Raw genomic sequence first — 17,541 nt, 5'->3', positions numbered from 1 at the left:
ATTACAAATGATGCTCCTTGAGCTGATATTACAAATTGATTCCTCACACTACTCTATTTAGCAAGTGATGTATATCAAGAATGAAGTGCAAGAGAGCTTTGAGAAACAATAAACCTAGAATGAATGCACCAACTAATTTGATCAACAACCAATATTCAATCAATGATCTTAATAAATGCAAATGGTTGGTATTTAAGGGCAAGGGGATGAGCTAATCGTTGTCTAGCCTTTGGGCATTTATTAATGCAAGACAAAGCAAAAAATAGTCATTTGAAGCTCATTTATTACAGGTCTACTCGCTGTTAATCATTGACGAATGTCATGGATTCATCAACGAGTCTACCTCAGTCGTCGACGAGTCTCTCTTTTTCGTCAACGAGTCATCTGGGCTGAAAGACATGATTTAGCTACTAGAATTATTCATCGATGATGTTGGCCTTACAAGGCTTAAAATCTTGTTATCTTATTTTGATGCTAACAAACAAGTGAAATTTAATGTAATTGTGTGAATAATGATATTTTAGGATTCATATATGTGAAAGTAAGGTCAAAGTGCCCACAAGGATCAAATATGATGGAAGCAAGGTTAAAGTGCTCACAAGGATCAAATGAAGCTACATCAGCCAAGACATGATCTTGTTGAAGAACAGAGGACAATATAAGTTGTTGAAGCCAAGGTATTCACAGTCCAAGATCCAAAGAAATAGGCAAATAGAAAGCGTAAGAAATATGGAAGTTTTTGAAGAAAGATGGATTCAATCAAAGGACAAAGCATAGAACGCAGGAACTTAGAATGTTCATATTTTAGTCTCATGTACGTGCTTTAATGTTTAATATCCTTTGAATATTTTGAAGCTCTTAGGTTAACTTCTAGACCTAATACTTTTTAACATCCTGAATCAATATTGTTATAAGGTCACAAATATTTTAAGAAAGGTTTATCATTTGTGGAATAAAGAGCACAAAAAGAGTTTTTTCCCAAATGCTGTTAGTTTTTATATCCAGCCGCATTGAGGTAATTTTTCTCTATCAAGACTCATTATGTTAAATAGTGGATAAAACACGAAAGTTGTAGGATTTCTCTTAGCTTTCGTTTGACACCAGATCACCTAATTTGGAGTCATAAGAAAAAGTTATGGCCAAAACACTAAAACAAGGTTCAATGCGGTCATACTTTAAAAATTGTTCACCGGGCAAATTTTAAAATTCGAATGTTTTAATTATGCGTTTGAAACCTTAAATATTCTCAAATCGGGAAATGCTTTTAAGGAACTTTGGAAGTTTGAAGCCCTATACATACATGGTTTTGCAAAACAAATAAAAAACTCACTTGAAAAATCTCTGTTTTTGAGAATCTGAAAGTATTCGTTTCTGCCCTAAGTTTCTCTTCATCATCATTGGAAAATTTCTTTTGCTAGAGAACCTCTAATGTTGATCCCTCTTACCTTCTTCCTTTGATTCCTACTAACTAATCCGCTCTAATAAGGATATTGGTGCATTCTTTCTACACTTGACTTCATTCTCTTTCCTATTGATATTTTACATTTAAGTATATAGAGTGCTATAATTGTACACTTGTTCTTTGAGAGAGTAATACGTGTTACGCAGATCTTGTTAGTTCGTTTGGATTTCTTGACGTCCAAGGTGTTTGGATTCGTTGGGGCTAAGTAGGGGATATTGCTTAGAGAGGCAACTCGAGCTATGTAAGGACGACTCTAACGAGAGAATGTCGTTTGAGAAGGGCAGGTCAAGCCTTAACCAAAGGTATTGTAATCGGTTTTTGTCCCCTGTCAACGGAACTGTTATTATCCTTTGGTGGTTTGCCAAGGCGAGGACGTAGGCTGGGTATAAGCCGGAACCTCGTAAAAATCTCCGTCTCACGCGCTCTTTCCCTAATTCTTTAATTTCAGTTCATATACACTCTGCGTGGGATATTTAAATATCTAATATACATACGATGCATATTTTTGAAATCACGTAACTTTAAATTCAATTTTTGATTTAGGGTTGCAAACCGAAAGGGAGTACGTTGGTTAACACCAATCTTCGAACCATCGGGAGTACGTTACTTGGTTAACACCCCCCCAAAGATAATTACCAAGATTTATGTGAATTCTAAATATTTGGAAAAGTGATTGGATTTATTTAACAATGGCTTTACTTTCGAGTAAGCATAAATTATATTCATAATCATATGGCTATATAAACAAACCAACATCTCACGATCTAGATTACCAAAGTGCTGAATACTTTATGTCTTGGTTTGTTGTTGTGTTGTTTAAAACTTTTACTTGCCAAATAAATTGATTGGGTTTGGTTTGAAGATTGTGTTTAATTGATGGAATAAAGAACTACGTTCTTGATGATTAAGGAATTAAAAAAACAAGTCAAAAGTGGTTAAGTTGTGTAAAGACTAAGGATTCTTCAAAGAAATCGAAAGAACTTTTTTAATCCAATCACACCCCATAATTCACCAATTCACCCCCCTCTTGGGAAAAGCTATTCCTAATTTCCAGATGAGATATAGGCAAACACCCCCCACCCCACCCCACCCAAACCCCACTCTTCTCCTTTCCCTACCACCACCGTACATGCCGATACCAAACCCGTTCAACACAAAAAACAAAAGATAAACAAAAACAACCAAAACCGAAAAATTCAAAAAAAATCAAAAAACACAAACAAATCAAAAAAGTCTCATTCAATCAACAATTTAGCCTCACTAGTCAACGAATCGGCCCCATTCATCGACAACTCGCTTGGGCAGAAACTCAACTTATGCTACTGGAATTTTTAGTAGACGAATGCGATGCATTAGTTGACTAATCCCTTATTTTTCATACTAATGAGTATCTAAATGAAGTAGCCTATGCAAGGACAAGTGCATATGAATTATATTTGTTCTAATGATACTTTAGGCTTGTCCTAATGAGGTTTTGATGAGTGTAAGATGTCTTGTTTAAAAAACTATGTTTGAAAGCTTGTTTTGACATCTTAAACACTAGCATGACTCGATGAAAACTTAGTTTTGGTCTTCTATACTAACATAAAATGTATGCGCATGCATTCGCTCTAATTTTGCAAAGTATTCTTACACACATCACATGCACAAGAGTTACAAGACATTTCCTACCTCACACACTGGTTACGCGCATAAATTGCGTAATTAGGTGCTTTAATTCATGCATAACGAATTATATATATTTTTATTTAAATACCTAATTACTCTCAATATTCTAACATTGAGTTTTATTTATAATATTTGGATTTATTGGTTAATTTATGAATTTTGGTATTTTTTTATTGCGGAGCCCTATTGGGAAGCTCAAAACCGTATAACTGTTGTAATCTGTGCGTAACCCTCTCATCTGATCTCCGATTTAGATGATTGAAGATGCCGTAGAAAAATAGAAAACCTCACAATTTTTCATTCTTTTCATCCTTGCGTTTTGGTGAACTAATGGCTGCGGAAGGTCCCAAAAATCATACGTGAAGTTACAAGACGGGGCCTTTTATGGACATTTGACAATTCTTTTCAGTTAATCGGGGCAAATTTTTCTCGTTCGAACTCCGATAGAGATGATTCAAAATTTTGGAGAAAGCTAAGAAAGAGCTCTACAACTATTAATGCTTTGCGCATGCGAGTTTACAAACAGTCCGTAGGCGGGTCCAAATCGGGCTAAAGTGGAAGTGAACAATTGTGTACCTTTGAAAAAGGAAAAGAAAAGAAACAAAAATAAAAAAAACAAAAAAGGTGAGATGTGACCTTGCCATGGAGCCGGGTCATCTTAGCTGGGTGAGGCTGCACCAAAATTTGGGAAAAATGGGAGAATTTTTTCTTGAGGTTTTCTTCTAGCAACTGCGCGATTGAAGTTCAACAAACACAATAGCAAAGTGGCTGACGGCGTAAAGAAAATTAATATCTTTTCAGAATCGGAAGGTGGCGAACAATAGCGGTGCTCGAAGTGTTCGCGACACACGATGACATTACTGCAAGTGTTGATTTTTCCCATACGCTCAAAATAGAATAAAATATGGTGAAATCTGTTATGTTGAATTTAATTTTTGGAACGAATTAAATTTTTGTATTCTAGGAAAACGATGTAACCAGTTTCGAACTATGCATGCTCTTTGATGCTAATATGAAGTAGTTTTCATTAATGTTTATTTGAGTTATTCTGTGCTTAATGCTTTTGTAACGACCCGAACCCTTAAACTCTGGTCCGGCGCGTTATACCTGATAAAATCCCTGATAATCCATAATTAACATATACGCAGCGGAAAACATAAATATAATCTCCCAATTATAATACTAGAGTTTTCTAAAATCTATCTATAATCCATAATAAATTATCAAACACCTGCATTTCCATAAATCTACATATATCTCCAAAACACTTCAGTATGTTCACAACTTACTTTTCTCCACAGACTTAAAATATAAGGACGTAAAATATAAATATTTGCATCCCAAAATTAACATAGAAATATACCATTTTCTTTTTCTCTATTCCCCAATAATGCTATAAAAACCTCGACATCTCAAAGCTCGATCTCGGGGAAATCCCACGAAAATGATACAATGCCATATTCGGGTAGACCCAAGCTCAGTACGGAAGAAATAATATTGAACAGTGTTGGTGGCCACATGAGTTATAATCAACAATATATTTAACATTGCAAATTCTTAACATATTTCCTAATTTCCGAATCATTTTCTGATCCTCTTCAAACCATGCAAATATTTATACACACCACCGTCGATTACGCAGGATAGGGTGATTACCCAACGGCCCAGCCCATACAAGTAGCAACCGCCTCTGCTCTGATACTTTGAACAAGACCAAAGTCCACAACTTAGGCATACCACCAGGGCACTCCACCTTACTCAGTAGAGCCTCAGTGATAAATTGATCTCGTACTTAACAACACAGTTCAGACAAAAGTTATCGGCGAGACCCTAAGGACAGAATTCTACCCACCAACAAGAGGTCCCCCTCTGTCCTAGACGTTTGCTGCTACTGGCCATTCCTGTACTACTAGTGACTCGTCCTTACCAGCAGCCCTTGGCGAAATGTACACGCCTCGGCTATGTAACATGTTCTATTACTCATACTTCTAAGATCATATCATATTCTTCTCTAATCATTATTTAATCCAACACATCGGTTCATAGCATTGGCTTAATATTGCAGCATTGCATTTTCCCTTTAAGTGACTCTTCTCTTTCGCATTTACAGTAGCACATTTCACATTTCATTTCCATTCCATCACTTCCCTTTTTAGTGCAGGGTCAGGTCATACTCCGTTATTTAATTCATAAACACTCGACATCTTTCCAGTCGTGGTTGGTTAACTTCAGCATCCTTTCAATCGTGGTCGGCATCTTTTCAGCCGTGATTAGTTAGCTTCGACATCCTTTTAGCCGTGGTTGTTTTCATGATTGTTTAGCACTCACATGCAGCATATTTCATATATCATTTTCATGCTCATTTCATTTTTCATGTTCTTCCTATGCATTTCCATATTATCACATAATTCCACACAAAATTCTATTTTACTCATGCCACACAATTTAGCAATAAAACTCATACACTACCTGTAAAATAAGCCAACAAACATTTAATGTTTATATACTAAAAATACCTTTTATTTCTTATATAAATTCTCTTAAAATATGTTTCCACTTTCATGAGTTCATTTTCACATATACATGTCTAATAAACATCCCTAAATTCGAAAAATAAAATATATAAAAAAATGGCTAACATTTTACCCATACTGAAAAATTACACTACATATAACACAATTTATTTTTCCATTAAATTCATAAAAATTTTGATTTATTATATATTTTTTCCCTTACCTGATTTCTTGAACTACGCCAACAGGGACTTCAAAAAATACCTGCGACGCTCACCCGGACCCTGAAATTAAATTCCTAGTTCCAATAAATTATTCTTGAATAATATTATTAAATATTTTTTTAAGGACCATAATTCCCTGAATAAATAATAATATCCGTATATAGCCAATTCTCAAATCCCACTCTCGCTTTGGAGTAGGGTTAGAAAATTTCCATTTGAAAAATTACCCATCACAACGCCGTAACGACGACTAGGACCCCCCGGGTGGTGTTCCGGCTCGTCGATTTAAAACCACATATTAACAGCGAAATGAGAAAATGGGAAAAAATTACCTTTCCCCAGGAGTCATGACCTAAGTCTTTCCCAGGAAAATATGCTCTGTCTAAGTAGAATGCGGCAAGCGGAACTAGGATTCTAACAGCACCTTCTATTTCCCGATCTATCGTAAACCCGTTGAGTAATTGAAAGAGAAGGAGAGACAAAGACGGAGTGGCTGGCTGCAGGAGATTTGCAGGGGGGCCGTGCCAGATTCTTCTTCTCCTTCTTCTTTCTTCTTCTACTTTCTTCTTCTTATCTTCTTTTACTTTATATATATATATATATATATATCTTATTTTAATTAGTTTTTTTTAATCCAATGTAAAAATATTTAATTTAATAACTGATTATTTAATTATTTAATTTATCTTAATTTAATTTCTTTAATTTTATTTTTATTTTCTTTTTCCTACGCCATTTATTTTATTTATTTATTTATTATTTTATTTATATTTTTTTCTAATTATTTTAATTTTTTAAATTTTCAAGTCTTTACAACTTTTAATTAATTGACCATTAATTAAATGATATTAGTCTTTTGATTTGCTACCCAAATGGGAGATTATAGGATAGATCTTGGATAATTTAGCGTACGTAAATATAGAGATCAAAAGACTTGTATGAACCTATGTAACATTAAAAAAATCGAGGGACTTATTATATTCTTGCGTTATTAATTTGCATACTCTTATGTTAAATAATAAACAAGAATAGGTTCTGATTGATTATCGAAAGAGGCTTTTGGAAAAATTAGTGATTTGCTAACAAACAGAAAAACAAAGTCGAATTAGCTAAATAAGTAAAGCATAGTAAGAAACTAAGTGAAATCGGTTTCCTAGAAATTTTCACCATTAGTAATTTGATATGCGGCATCTAGTTTTAAATTCTTTTGAATAGTTTATTTAAGGTAGCTTTATTTAAATTTCGCAATCTAAATCATTAATTTTTCTAAATAAAATCAAAGTTTTTATAAACTCGGCACTTAGTGAATTTAAGACATCAATCCCTGAGGACGATACTCTACACATCATTATTGTGATGCCCCGATTTTTGTACCAATTTTTTTTCATGAACAATAATAAATAAATTACACATCATCGACAACATCCATAAATAATAAATAAATACTCACTCGTCCTTAATAACATTCATAAATCAGTCACGTCAACAACCCTACTACCATCCATACGACCCGACCCGCATTGGGTACTGGATAAAAAGTCATTTTATTTATAAAACCTAATAGCGGAGGACAGTATAATCATATCATCTAGAATACAATATCCAGAGTACTAGCATAAATATTTACACAATACTATCTCATACCCAAAAATGATACAACCCTAGGGAATCACGCCACCCCTAGTCCAAACTCACCCTATATATTAGGGTTCCAGCTCCCTGCTATCATGGAGCTTTATCACCTGGTCTATCGCTGTTCCCTGAAAAATTTAGATAGGTTAGGTGAGACACAACTCAGTAAGAAGGAATAAATTATTTACAGTGGTCATATGAGTTTAGTTATAACATGCTTTACTTTTTTTCAAAATAACATTTCATATAAGAAAATACACTGATTTTCACACTCTCATAATCATATAGATATACAATATAAGCTTTTATAAGCTTTAAAACCATTTCTCAAGTTTATTCATTTCCAATACACATAATTACCCACGAAGTTCCTAAGAATATGGAAGATTGCTCGCCCATACAGGCAGCTTCCCTCTGCCCTAACACGTTATGCAAATAGGAATGACCACATCTTATACCTATCAGGACACTCACCTTACTCAGTAAGCTCTCAGGTGGAGAGTTTCACTTTGCCTCAATTATTTATTTTATAAAACACACACTCTTTCAATTTTCATAACCATTTCCCATTTTAACTCATTACATATCTATGTATATATAAATTCACATTTATGTACTTTACATAATACATTAATTCACAAAATTCCAATTCTCAACACATTCACGATTTTCATATTGAGCATACCTCCCCAACAACATTAATAGGAATCTCACAACACAATTTCCATACTGAGCATACCTCCCTAATGGCATCAGTAGGAATTTCAAAACACGATTTCCATACTGAACATACCTCCCCAATGGCATCAGTAGGAACTTCACCACACAATTTCCATACTAAGCACACCTCCCCAACGGCATTAGTAGGAACTTCATACACACACACACACACACACAGAGTCTCGATACTGAGCATACCTCCCCAACGGCATCAGTAGGAACTTCACACACACACACACACACAAAGTCTCCATACTGAACATACCACCCCAATGACATCTGTAGGAACTTCACACACACACACACACACAATCTCCATACGGAGCATACCTCCCCAACGACATCAATAGGAACTTCATACATACACATAGTCTCCATACTAAGCATACCTCCCCAATGGGATCAGTTTGAACTTCACACACACACACACACACACACACACAATCTCCATTCTGAGCATACCTCCCCAACAACATTAGTAGGAACTTCACACACACAGAGAATCTCCATACTGAGCATACCTCCCCAACGACATCAGTAGGAACTTCACACACACACACACACACAGTCTCCATACTTAGCATACCTCCCCAACGACATCAGTAAGAAAGGAATACCACCCACCCGCAATTATTGTGCGATGTTGGCATATCATCAATCATATTTCAGTATATCTCAATTCAATTTAATATAAATATTCTCATCATTTTCTGTGCACATTTCATCATCTCATAATTGTATATATTATATTTCACATACTTCCACATTTCCCAAAATACTCATATCAGTAGTTCACAAAATCTTATTTTTCAGGTAAAACATTTCTACTCACATATAAATACCATATTTCATTATTTTTCACTAATCACATCAATAATTCTCATTTCAATATTTTCTCAGAAATTACTCATCATTATATTTCACACTCCAAAATATCACAATTTAAAATTACTCAAATGCCACACGATTTATCTGATATTTATATCATAATAATTTTCAGACAAAATATCATATGCCCATTTTCACATATTAATTCAAATAGTAATTCTAAAAACGCTGCTAGAATTTATTCCCCTTACCTGACTTACTGATAGTCTCGTTAGGACCCAAATCTTACGCCATTGGTGCCTGAAATTTAACTCCTACAATTTACATTTTTCCTAAATTAATTAATTAATTTCCTCAAAATACTACCCATCTAACGTTCCCTAGGTTCCATATACCTCAAATTAATATTTAAACTAACATTTAACAACCCCACTTAATTTTTTGAATTTTGCCCGCGGATTCCAAAATTACACCCGCGGCGCTCACCCAGGCCCTAAATTCCAAAAATTCTTCTTCAACTTTATATGCTCAACATTTTAGCATTTCTAAATTAATACTAATTAATTAAAAATAAGGCCCCCTATATAACTCCCGTACCCCAAATTTGGGGTTTGTCCACGACGACTCCACGAGAATTTTGTCCTGCTAGAATTGTAGAGAATTATTCTTAGATTCTCATGGTGGTGTCCGTTCTTCAATCGAGCTTATAATTTGCAAGAAATTAAAAAAAAAAAAAAAGGAAATTGGCCTACCCCAGGAGATATGCCTACGTCACTCCTGCCACCGATCTGCTCCGATAGAAATGACGGTAGCGAGAATGGAGTCTAGCGGTGTCTTTCGATTTTTGATCGGCCGAAAATCTGACACGTAATTGAGGAGAGAGGGAGAGAATAAGAGGAGAGAGAGAGACTGCACAGGTCTGTTGGGTAGATAGAAAAGGAAGAAAGGGGGCGTGGGGCGGATCTCTCTTCAAATTTAGTTCCTGAAGCTAGAAGCTTCAGGAATGATGATTGATATAATAATAATAATAATAATAATAATAATAATAATAATAATAATAATATTTAATTAATATTAATAATATATTTTATTAAAAAAATAAAATAAATTTTAATTCTTTTTTTTTTCTAAATTAATTAACTAATTAACTAATTAATTAATTTTTATTTATTTATTTTTTGGGGAATCACTCCACCAATCTTGTATAACCCTTTTTAGGGTTATTACAATTATATTATAAAACTACGATACTGTATACTTGCAATTTGCACTGGTCAAGTTTTTGGCACTGTTGCCGAGGATTGAGTTTATCTTATTTTTGCCAATATCGATACAAAGTAATTTTGGTTTTAATTGAGAATTTTATTTTTATATTTTTATTTATTTCTTTCCTTTTTATTTTACTTTATTTTATTTTTATTTTTATTATTTTTTTCCTGCATTTCTAGTGTGTTTTTTATGTTGGATGCGCAGTGCTAGAACCCGTGCCATTATTCCTTTTGATTTAGAGATTGAAAGAATGCTTAGAGCACTAAGGAAAAAGAGGGTATTAGCCATGGAGAACGGATAAGATAATGCACAGCCACGCGCCCTGAGGGATTATGTGCGACCAGTTGTGAATGACAACTATTCGGGTATCGGATGCTAGCCCATTAATGCCAACAATTTTGAGCTCAAACCTGCATTAATCAGCATGGTGCAGCAGGCCCAATTCAGTGCATCACCACTTGATGATCCCAATATCCATCCGGCAATGTTTCTGGAGATTTGTGACACTGTGAAGATCAATGGTGTTACTGAAGACACCATTAGACTGAGATTATTCCCTTTCTCTTTGAGGGACAAAGTACAAGGTTGGCTACAGTCTCTACTACCTGGGAGTATCACTAGTTGGCAGAACATGACAGAAAAATTTCTGGCTAAATTATTTCCACTAGCAAAAATGGCCCAACTAAGGAGTGAGATTGGTCAATTCAAGCAACATGATTTTGAATCACTCTAGGAAGCATGGGAAAGGTATAAAGATTTGATTCGATGCTGCCCACAACATGGATTTATGGATTGGTTACAGATTCAAATTTTCTATAATGGGTTGCATGGGCAAATGCGGACTTTAGTTGATGTTGCATCTGAGGGGAACTTTGACGTCAAACACACCTAAGGGTGCTACTACTCTTTTGGAAGAAATGGCCTCAAATAACTATCAATGGCCAACTGAAAGAACTATGGCTAAGAAAGTTGTTGGAATTCATGAATTGGAGCTGTTTGCTGCATTTTCAGCTCAAGTTGTTTCTCTATCCCATCAAATTTGAGCTTTGACAACCCAGAGGATACCACAAAGTGCAGAATATGTGGCAGCCACAAGTAGGACAGATCCAAGCAATGGAGCGAGTCAAGAATAGGTTCAATACATCAATAATCGAAATTACAATTATTATGGTGATCCTTTGCCACAATATTATCATCCAGGGCTTCGAAATCATAATAATTTGTCTTATGGAAATACATGGAATGTGCTACAACCTCCTCCAGGACTTGATAGTCATCAAGGTGAGAAGAAGATGTCACTTGAGGATGCCATGATATCATTTGTTGAGGAGACAAAAGCAAGGTTTAAAAAGATTGATTCACAGTTGGACAACATCGAGACTCATTGCAACAATATGGGAGCCACCATGAAGAATCTTGAAATGCAAATTGGGCAACTGGCCACAACCATCAATACCCAACAAAGAGGAACTTTTACTAGCAACACTGAAGTGAATCCAAAGGAACAATGCAATGTCATTACACATAGGAGTGGGAGAGAAATTGAGAAGTCACCATCAAAGGAAATCATGTCCACACCTACAGCTGAAAATAATGGCCAAGGCAAGAATAAAGTGGAAGAAGATGAGATGGTGGATGACACACTAGGAGAGACTAACACATCACCAACAATTTCATTTCTAGACAATCCTCCTATTCTCTCTACTCCATTTCCTTATCCTCAACGCTTTCAAAATCAAAAATTAAATAAGCAATTTTCTAAGTTTTTGGATATTTTAAAGAAAATTCATATAAATATTCCTTTTGTAGATGCCTCGAAACAAATGCCAAATTATGTCAAATTCCTATAGGACGTCATTTCCAAGAAAAGAAGGTTGGAGGAGTTCAAAACAGTGAAGCTTACCGATGAGTGCAGTACTATTCTTCAAAAGAAATTGGCTCAAAAATTAAAAGATTCAGGGAGCTTTACTTTGCCTTGCACTATTGGAAATTTATTTTTTGAAAAAGTTTTATGTGATCTTGGTGCTAGAATTAATCTTATGCCATTTTCTATTTGTAGGAAATTGGGACTTAGAGAGATAAAACAAACAATCATTTCTTTGCAACTAGCAGACCAATCCATCAAGTATTCACGTGGAATCATAGAAGAAGTATTGGTAAAGGTGGACAAATTCATTTTTCTTGCTGATTTTGTGGTGTTAGATATGGAGGAAGACTAATAAGTTCCACTAATTCTTGGTTGACCATTCTTGGCCACTGAAAGGGCTTTAATTGATGTGCAAAAGGGTGAGTTAACATTGAGAGTGGACAAGGAAGAGGTTATGTTCAACATCTACCAAGACATGAGATTCCCAGAAGATCCAAGCACTTGCTTTTGGGTAGATGTCATTCAGCATGGTATAGAAAAAGTGTTTTGAAAGGATGTACCAGATGATCACTTAAAACGATCCTTGCAGCAGAATACAACACAAGAACATGTGGGGAGGCTAGATCATGTGGTAGCAAGGACAAATTCTATAATCTCTAAAGAAAAGATGTAGCAACCTATATCTCTAGAGTTGAAACAATCCCCTGAGCATCTTCGCTTTGCATTCTTTGGTGATGCATATGAAAATGCAAAAATCTACAAAGAGCAGACGAAGAAGTGGCATGAAAAACAAATTCTTAGGCGTGAGTTTGCTCCAGGACAACATGTTCTACTCTTCAACTAACGATTAAAACTCTTCCCAGGGAATTTAGTCAAAGTTAATGGTCAAAGATTGAAGCACTACTATGGAGAACAAATGGAGAGGAACTGTGCATTTATTCCTCTTGGAAATCTTGGTTGATGAAGATTGAAACGTCTAGCTAGAGACGTTAAAACAAGTGCTTATGGGAGGCAACCCAAAGAGTTTTTCTTTTGTTTATTTCTTTTATCTTTTTTACTTTATTTATTTATTTGTCTATGCACTTTTGAATAAATTAGATTTTTGATGCAAGTTTATTTGGCACGAGTATAGAGCTGAAAATTTAATTCCTCTACAGATTCACCAATAAGTCAGGGAAGTTTCTTTCTTTTCTTCAATTTTTCTCATTTTTGAATAATATTGAAAAAAAAAAAGTGTGAATATGGATGATTAGGCCATGTGTGACACTACTTATGCCCTTCATATACTTGCATATAACCTAAGAGTACACACTTGGGTCATTTATGTGTAGTTTTTATTTATATGGCTAAACTAGGAATTATAACTCATTGAAGGTTGATTGGTAGTTCAAATGTGTTAATCTATTCATATAAACTCTTGTATTTGCATGGTATCTTTTGAGGCTAAAAAATACATATTCGCATGAATTGTAGCACTTTGGGTTCCTTGTGAACACTAAGAGTGTGCCCATGATGACTTTGACACCTTGTGAGGTATTATTGAGCCATTTCTCGTTTTTTTGAGTTTTTGACGTCAACTCAGAGTTCATGAAACTCAACTTTCCCTGCTTTTTTTGGATATTCTTTGTACACTAGTCTTGGTTTTTGAATTGTTAGTCTTGAGGTGACATATAGTGGGGAGACAAAAACCTAAGTCTTGTAGCCTACTCAAGATGTGAAAGCTGAGTCACCCCTAGAAATATACTTATTTCATGGACTCTTGTTCGAGCTTAATGCACATAGGTGGTATGAAAACAATAAAAGAAGTGTTATGATTGTCCTAACAGACCATGAAAAGAAAGAAATTGAAAAATGAGCAGAAGAAAGAAAAAAAGAACTAGAAATACCCCAGCAGAGGTGAAAGATTAATACCTGCTCCACACAACTACAACAAAAGTCAGGGACAAGACACATGTTATCCACATATGAAGACTCTTCACTTGCCTAATGTCTCATATGTATTCACACCTGGTTTGCGAATAAGTTGATCTAGGGTGGCCTTGGTTGGATATGGCGAGTAAGTGAGAAGATGTTAGGGTGAAGGACCCAACATCTCGTAAATAGGCTGGATCGTTTTCAGACTATTCCACTCCGTACATTTAGCGTTTGTTCCTTACAGTATGTGGGATGTTTGATCATGACACTCTCCTCATATATGATGAGTGAAACCATCATTTTTGAGTGTTTTTTAGGGTATACTAGTTAGGCCGAGTCAAAGCGATAGTTCTATAGGTGACCACGGATCTCCTAGGTGTAACGAGTCACACACATTACACATGCTTCAAGATTTTGCCTATTTATACTCGATTTTATATGACTACATTAACCCTATATTGTGATTGTTGGTTAATCTTATATGAGTATTGTAACGACCCGAAGAATAATGGTATTTAAATAATAAAAAGAAAAGGAAATGGAAACAGGAACAGAAGGAGGCAGTCGACGACGTTGTATTTTGGATGGGATAATCCCGAGAAATTTCCCAGGCCTCATCAACAAAAACAGGGGTTTCATCGACAGAGTTTTTCTGGATCTCGTCGATGAGAAGATACCGAAAGAGGATATTCTGAAGTTTGAAATTCATCGGCGAGGGTTGAGGTTCTTTGACAAACTTTCTACAGGACTCGTCGACGAGGTGACGTGGCTTATTGACGAATCTCACAGAATAAATAGGGTTAAACGTGATTTTTTAGCTCATTTCCTGTGCAAAATCTCCCTCTCTTTCATCATTCGGTTCTTACCTCTTCTCTCTTTGATTTCAGGTTGAATTTTCGCTGGTTCGAGGATCTGAATCCAGCATGACGCTCCTAGGAAAGTTCTTTGCAAATCTGCCGAAGCGGATTGTCGGTGGGGTTGAGGTGGAAACCATCCTAAATCCAGGGTAAGGCTTTCTACTTAGTATTTGCCTATTTGAAAGTTGTAGAAAGTGTAGTACGCATAGAAATACTGAACTTTAGTTCTAGGGATTTTTGTTTTTAGGGTGTTAAACAGGAAACCCTATGAGTGCAGGAGTGTTTGTTTTAGGGGCTTTTTTAGAATTGGGTGAGGGGATAAACTAAGCTAGTAATTTTATGAAATAATAAATGTATTAAGATACTAAATATGTAGTTACCTAAGATCCTGATTTACTAAATATGTAATATTACCTAACTACTAAATATGTAAAAACCCTACCTTCATTAAAATTGAATATTAAATAATAGGTTTTAACCATAAAAATTTTACAAAATTAACAATCATCATTAAATAATATGTGCAATCAAAATACAAAACATTAGAAATCTTACAACAATAAAAGTTTAAACTTAACAAGAAAATTTTACAATAACAATTCTAACCATTTAATAACAAACACTTAGAAATATAAACATGAATATTTGTTATTAAGCATGGATGTTAAATAAATATGATAATAACAATCACTCATTTAATATATACACATATATAATCTAGATACAAATATTAATTAAATACTACAACAAACAAAGTATTAGTATACACACATCAATAGCATAGATATAAATATTACAACAAATAATATATTAACATACATATATACATAGCCTATATACAAATGTTAACTAAATATTACAACAAATAGTATATTAATATACATATATACATAGCACTTATATTAATTAAATATTACAAAAAATATAATGTTAATATACACACACTAAATACCATAACAAATATTATATTAGTATACTCACATGCAAATAAAAGAAGAACAGAAAAAAGAAAACAAAATTTAAAAACTTAAACTTTAAGAAAATAATACTAACACACACACACACACACACACACACACAATAAAATAAAATAAAAAACATGTGTGTGCTATGTGAGTGCGTGAGTGTGTTTTGCAGAAGGGCAAGGGACTTACCAAATAGAGGAGTTCCTGCCGGAGAGTTCACGGCTACTGGGGCTATGCAGCAGAGGCCCGGCGGTGATGATTCGTCAACGATGGAGCGGCTCACGGCAGCTAGGTAGAGCCGAGGCTCTACGAGGAGGGGAAGGCACCGCTGGAGTTGCCATGGAGACTCCGGAGAAGGGCACGATGGCTGCAAACGGTGGCGTCAAAGGGGCTGGTGTCAGAGGTTGGCGATTGCAGAGGCTGGAGCTACAAGCAACGGACTGACGGCAACAGGATTCCTGTGTGCTCTGTTTTCTGTTGCTGCCCGCCGGAACTGGTGAGGGAACAGGCTGCAGGGGCTCTTCGCCGAGCAGCCATGGACTGGATGGGAGTGTGGTGTCGGTGGCTGTTGATGCCTTGGTGATCGGCCAAAGTGGTGCACTTAGTGTGGCCGTGGGAGGCTGGGTCGTCGCCAGAGTTGTAGCAGAGGGGGGCCTCGTGATGACTACATCTATTTGCTGCAACCGTGGCTAGGTGTAGATGCTATGGCTGGTATGGTGGTCGTATGGAGGGACTGCAAGGTGATCGTGAGGTCGTAGCTGGCGGTGATGGTGTTGCCGGAGCTGGGCAGTGATGATTTTGCCAGAGCTGGGCTGTGATGGTGTTGCAGTCTGGTTGTGCATCTAAGATTGTTGCAGCTCGGGTATTTGGCTAGAACAAAGGGTTGTGAGAGACCGAGGGAGGAGGGGAAAGAGTAGGAAAAGGGAAGCTAGGAAAAAGAGTGCAAAGGAGCAGGGAGGCGGAGCAGTTGAAAAATAATAATAATAATAATAATAATAATAAAAATAATCATAATAAAGTAATAATAAAGATAATAAAAATACCAATAAAAATAATAATAGTAATAATAATGATATTTAAAAATAACAAAGATAATAATAATGAAAATGAAAATAATAATAGCAATATAATAATAATAACAATAGAAAGGTAATAAAGTAATAATAATAATATTTAAAAATAATAATAACAAGAATAATAATAAAAATAATAATGGCAAAATAATAATAATAATAATAATAATAATAATAATAAATAGTAATAATGATAGTAATAAAAATAATAATAATAATAATAATAATAGAAAAATAATAATGATAATAATAATAGAAAAATAATAATAATAGTAAAATAATAGTAATAATGTAGGAAAATAATAATAATAATAATAATAATAATAATAGTGAAAATAATAATAATAATAAAATAATAATAATAATAATAATACAATGAGAAAAGACCCCTTGTTCTATTTGGTTAGGGCAAAAATAGGGTGTCTACAATGTGCATATAAATGTTATATGATGCAATATTATAAACAAATATTTCAAATGTACGAGTTTATATGAAAATGTACATATATGTAGTCACACACTGTTGTAACACTTTCTTCCTTACTAAGA

General features: G+C 34.9%; 1 non-coding gene across 1 annotated transcript; it reads right to left on the bottom strand.

Moving 5' to 3' along the window:
- Positions 1–10,995: 10,995 nt before the first annotated feature.
- LOC131143583 (small nucleolar RNA R71) lies at positions 10,996–11,102 on the bottom strand. The gene has a single exon (XR_009133568.1). It is a non-coding gene; the product is annotated as a small nucleolar RNA R71 (small nucleolar RNA).
- Positions 11,103–17,541: the final 6,439 nt, after the last annotated feature.

The sequence above is a fragment of the Malania oleifera genome, chromosome 11, assembly GCF_029873635.1.
Source record: "Malania oleifera isolate guangnan ecotype guangnan chromosome 11, ASM2987363v1, whole genome shotgun sequence".
Classification (NCBI taxonomy): domain Eukaryota; kingdom Viridiplantae; phylum Streptophyta; class Magnoliopsida; order Santalales; family Ximeniaceae; genus Malania; species Malania oleifera.
The sequence above is the reverse complement of the archived record's forward strand: the minus strand, read 5'-3'. Positions and strand labels throughout refer to the sequence as shown.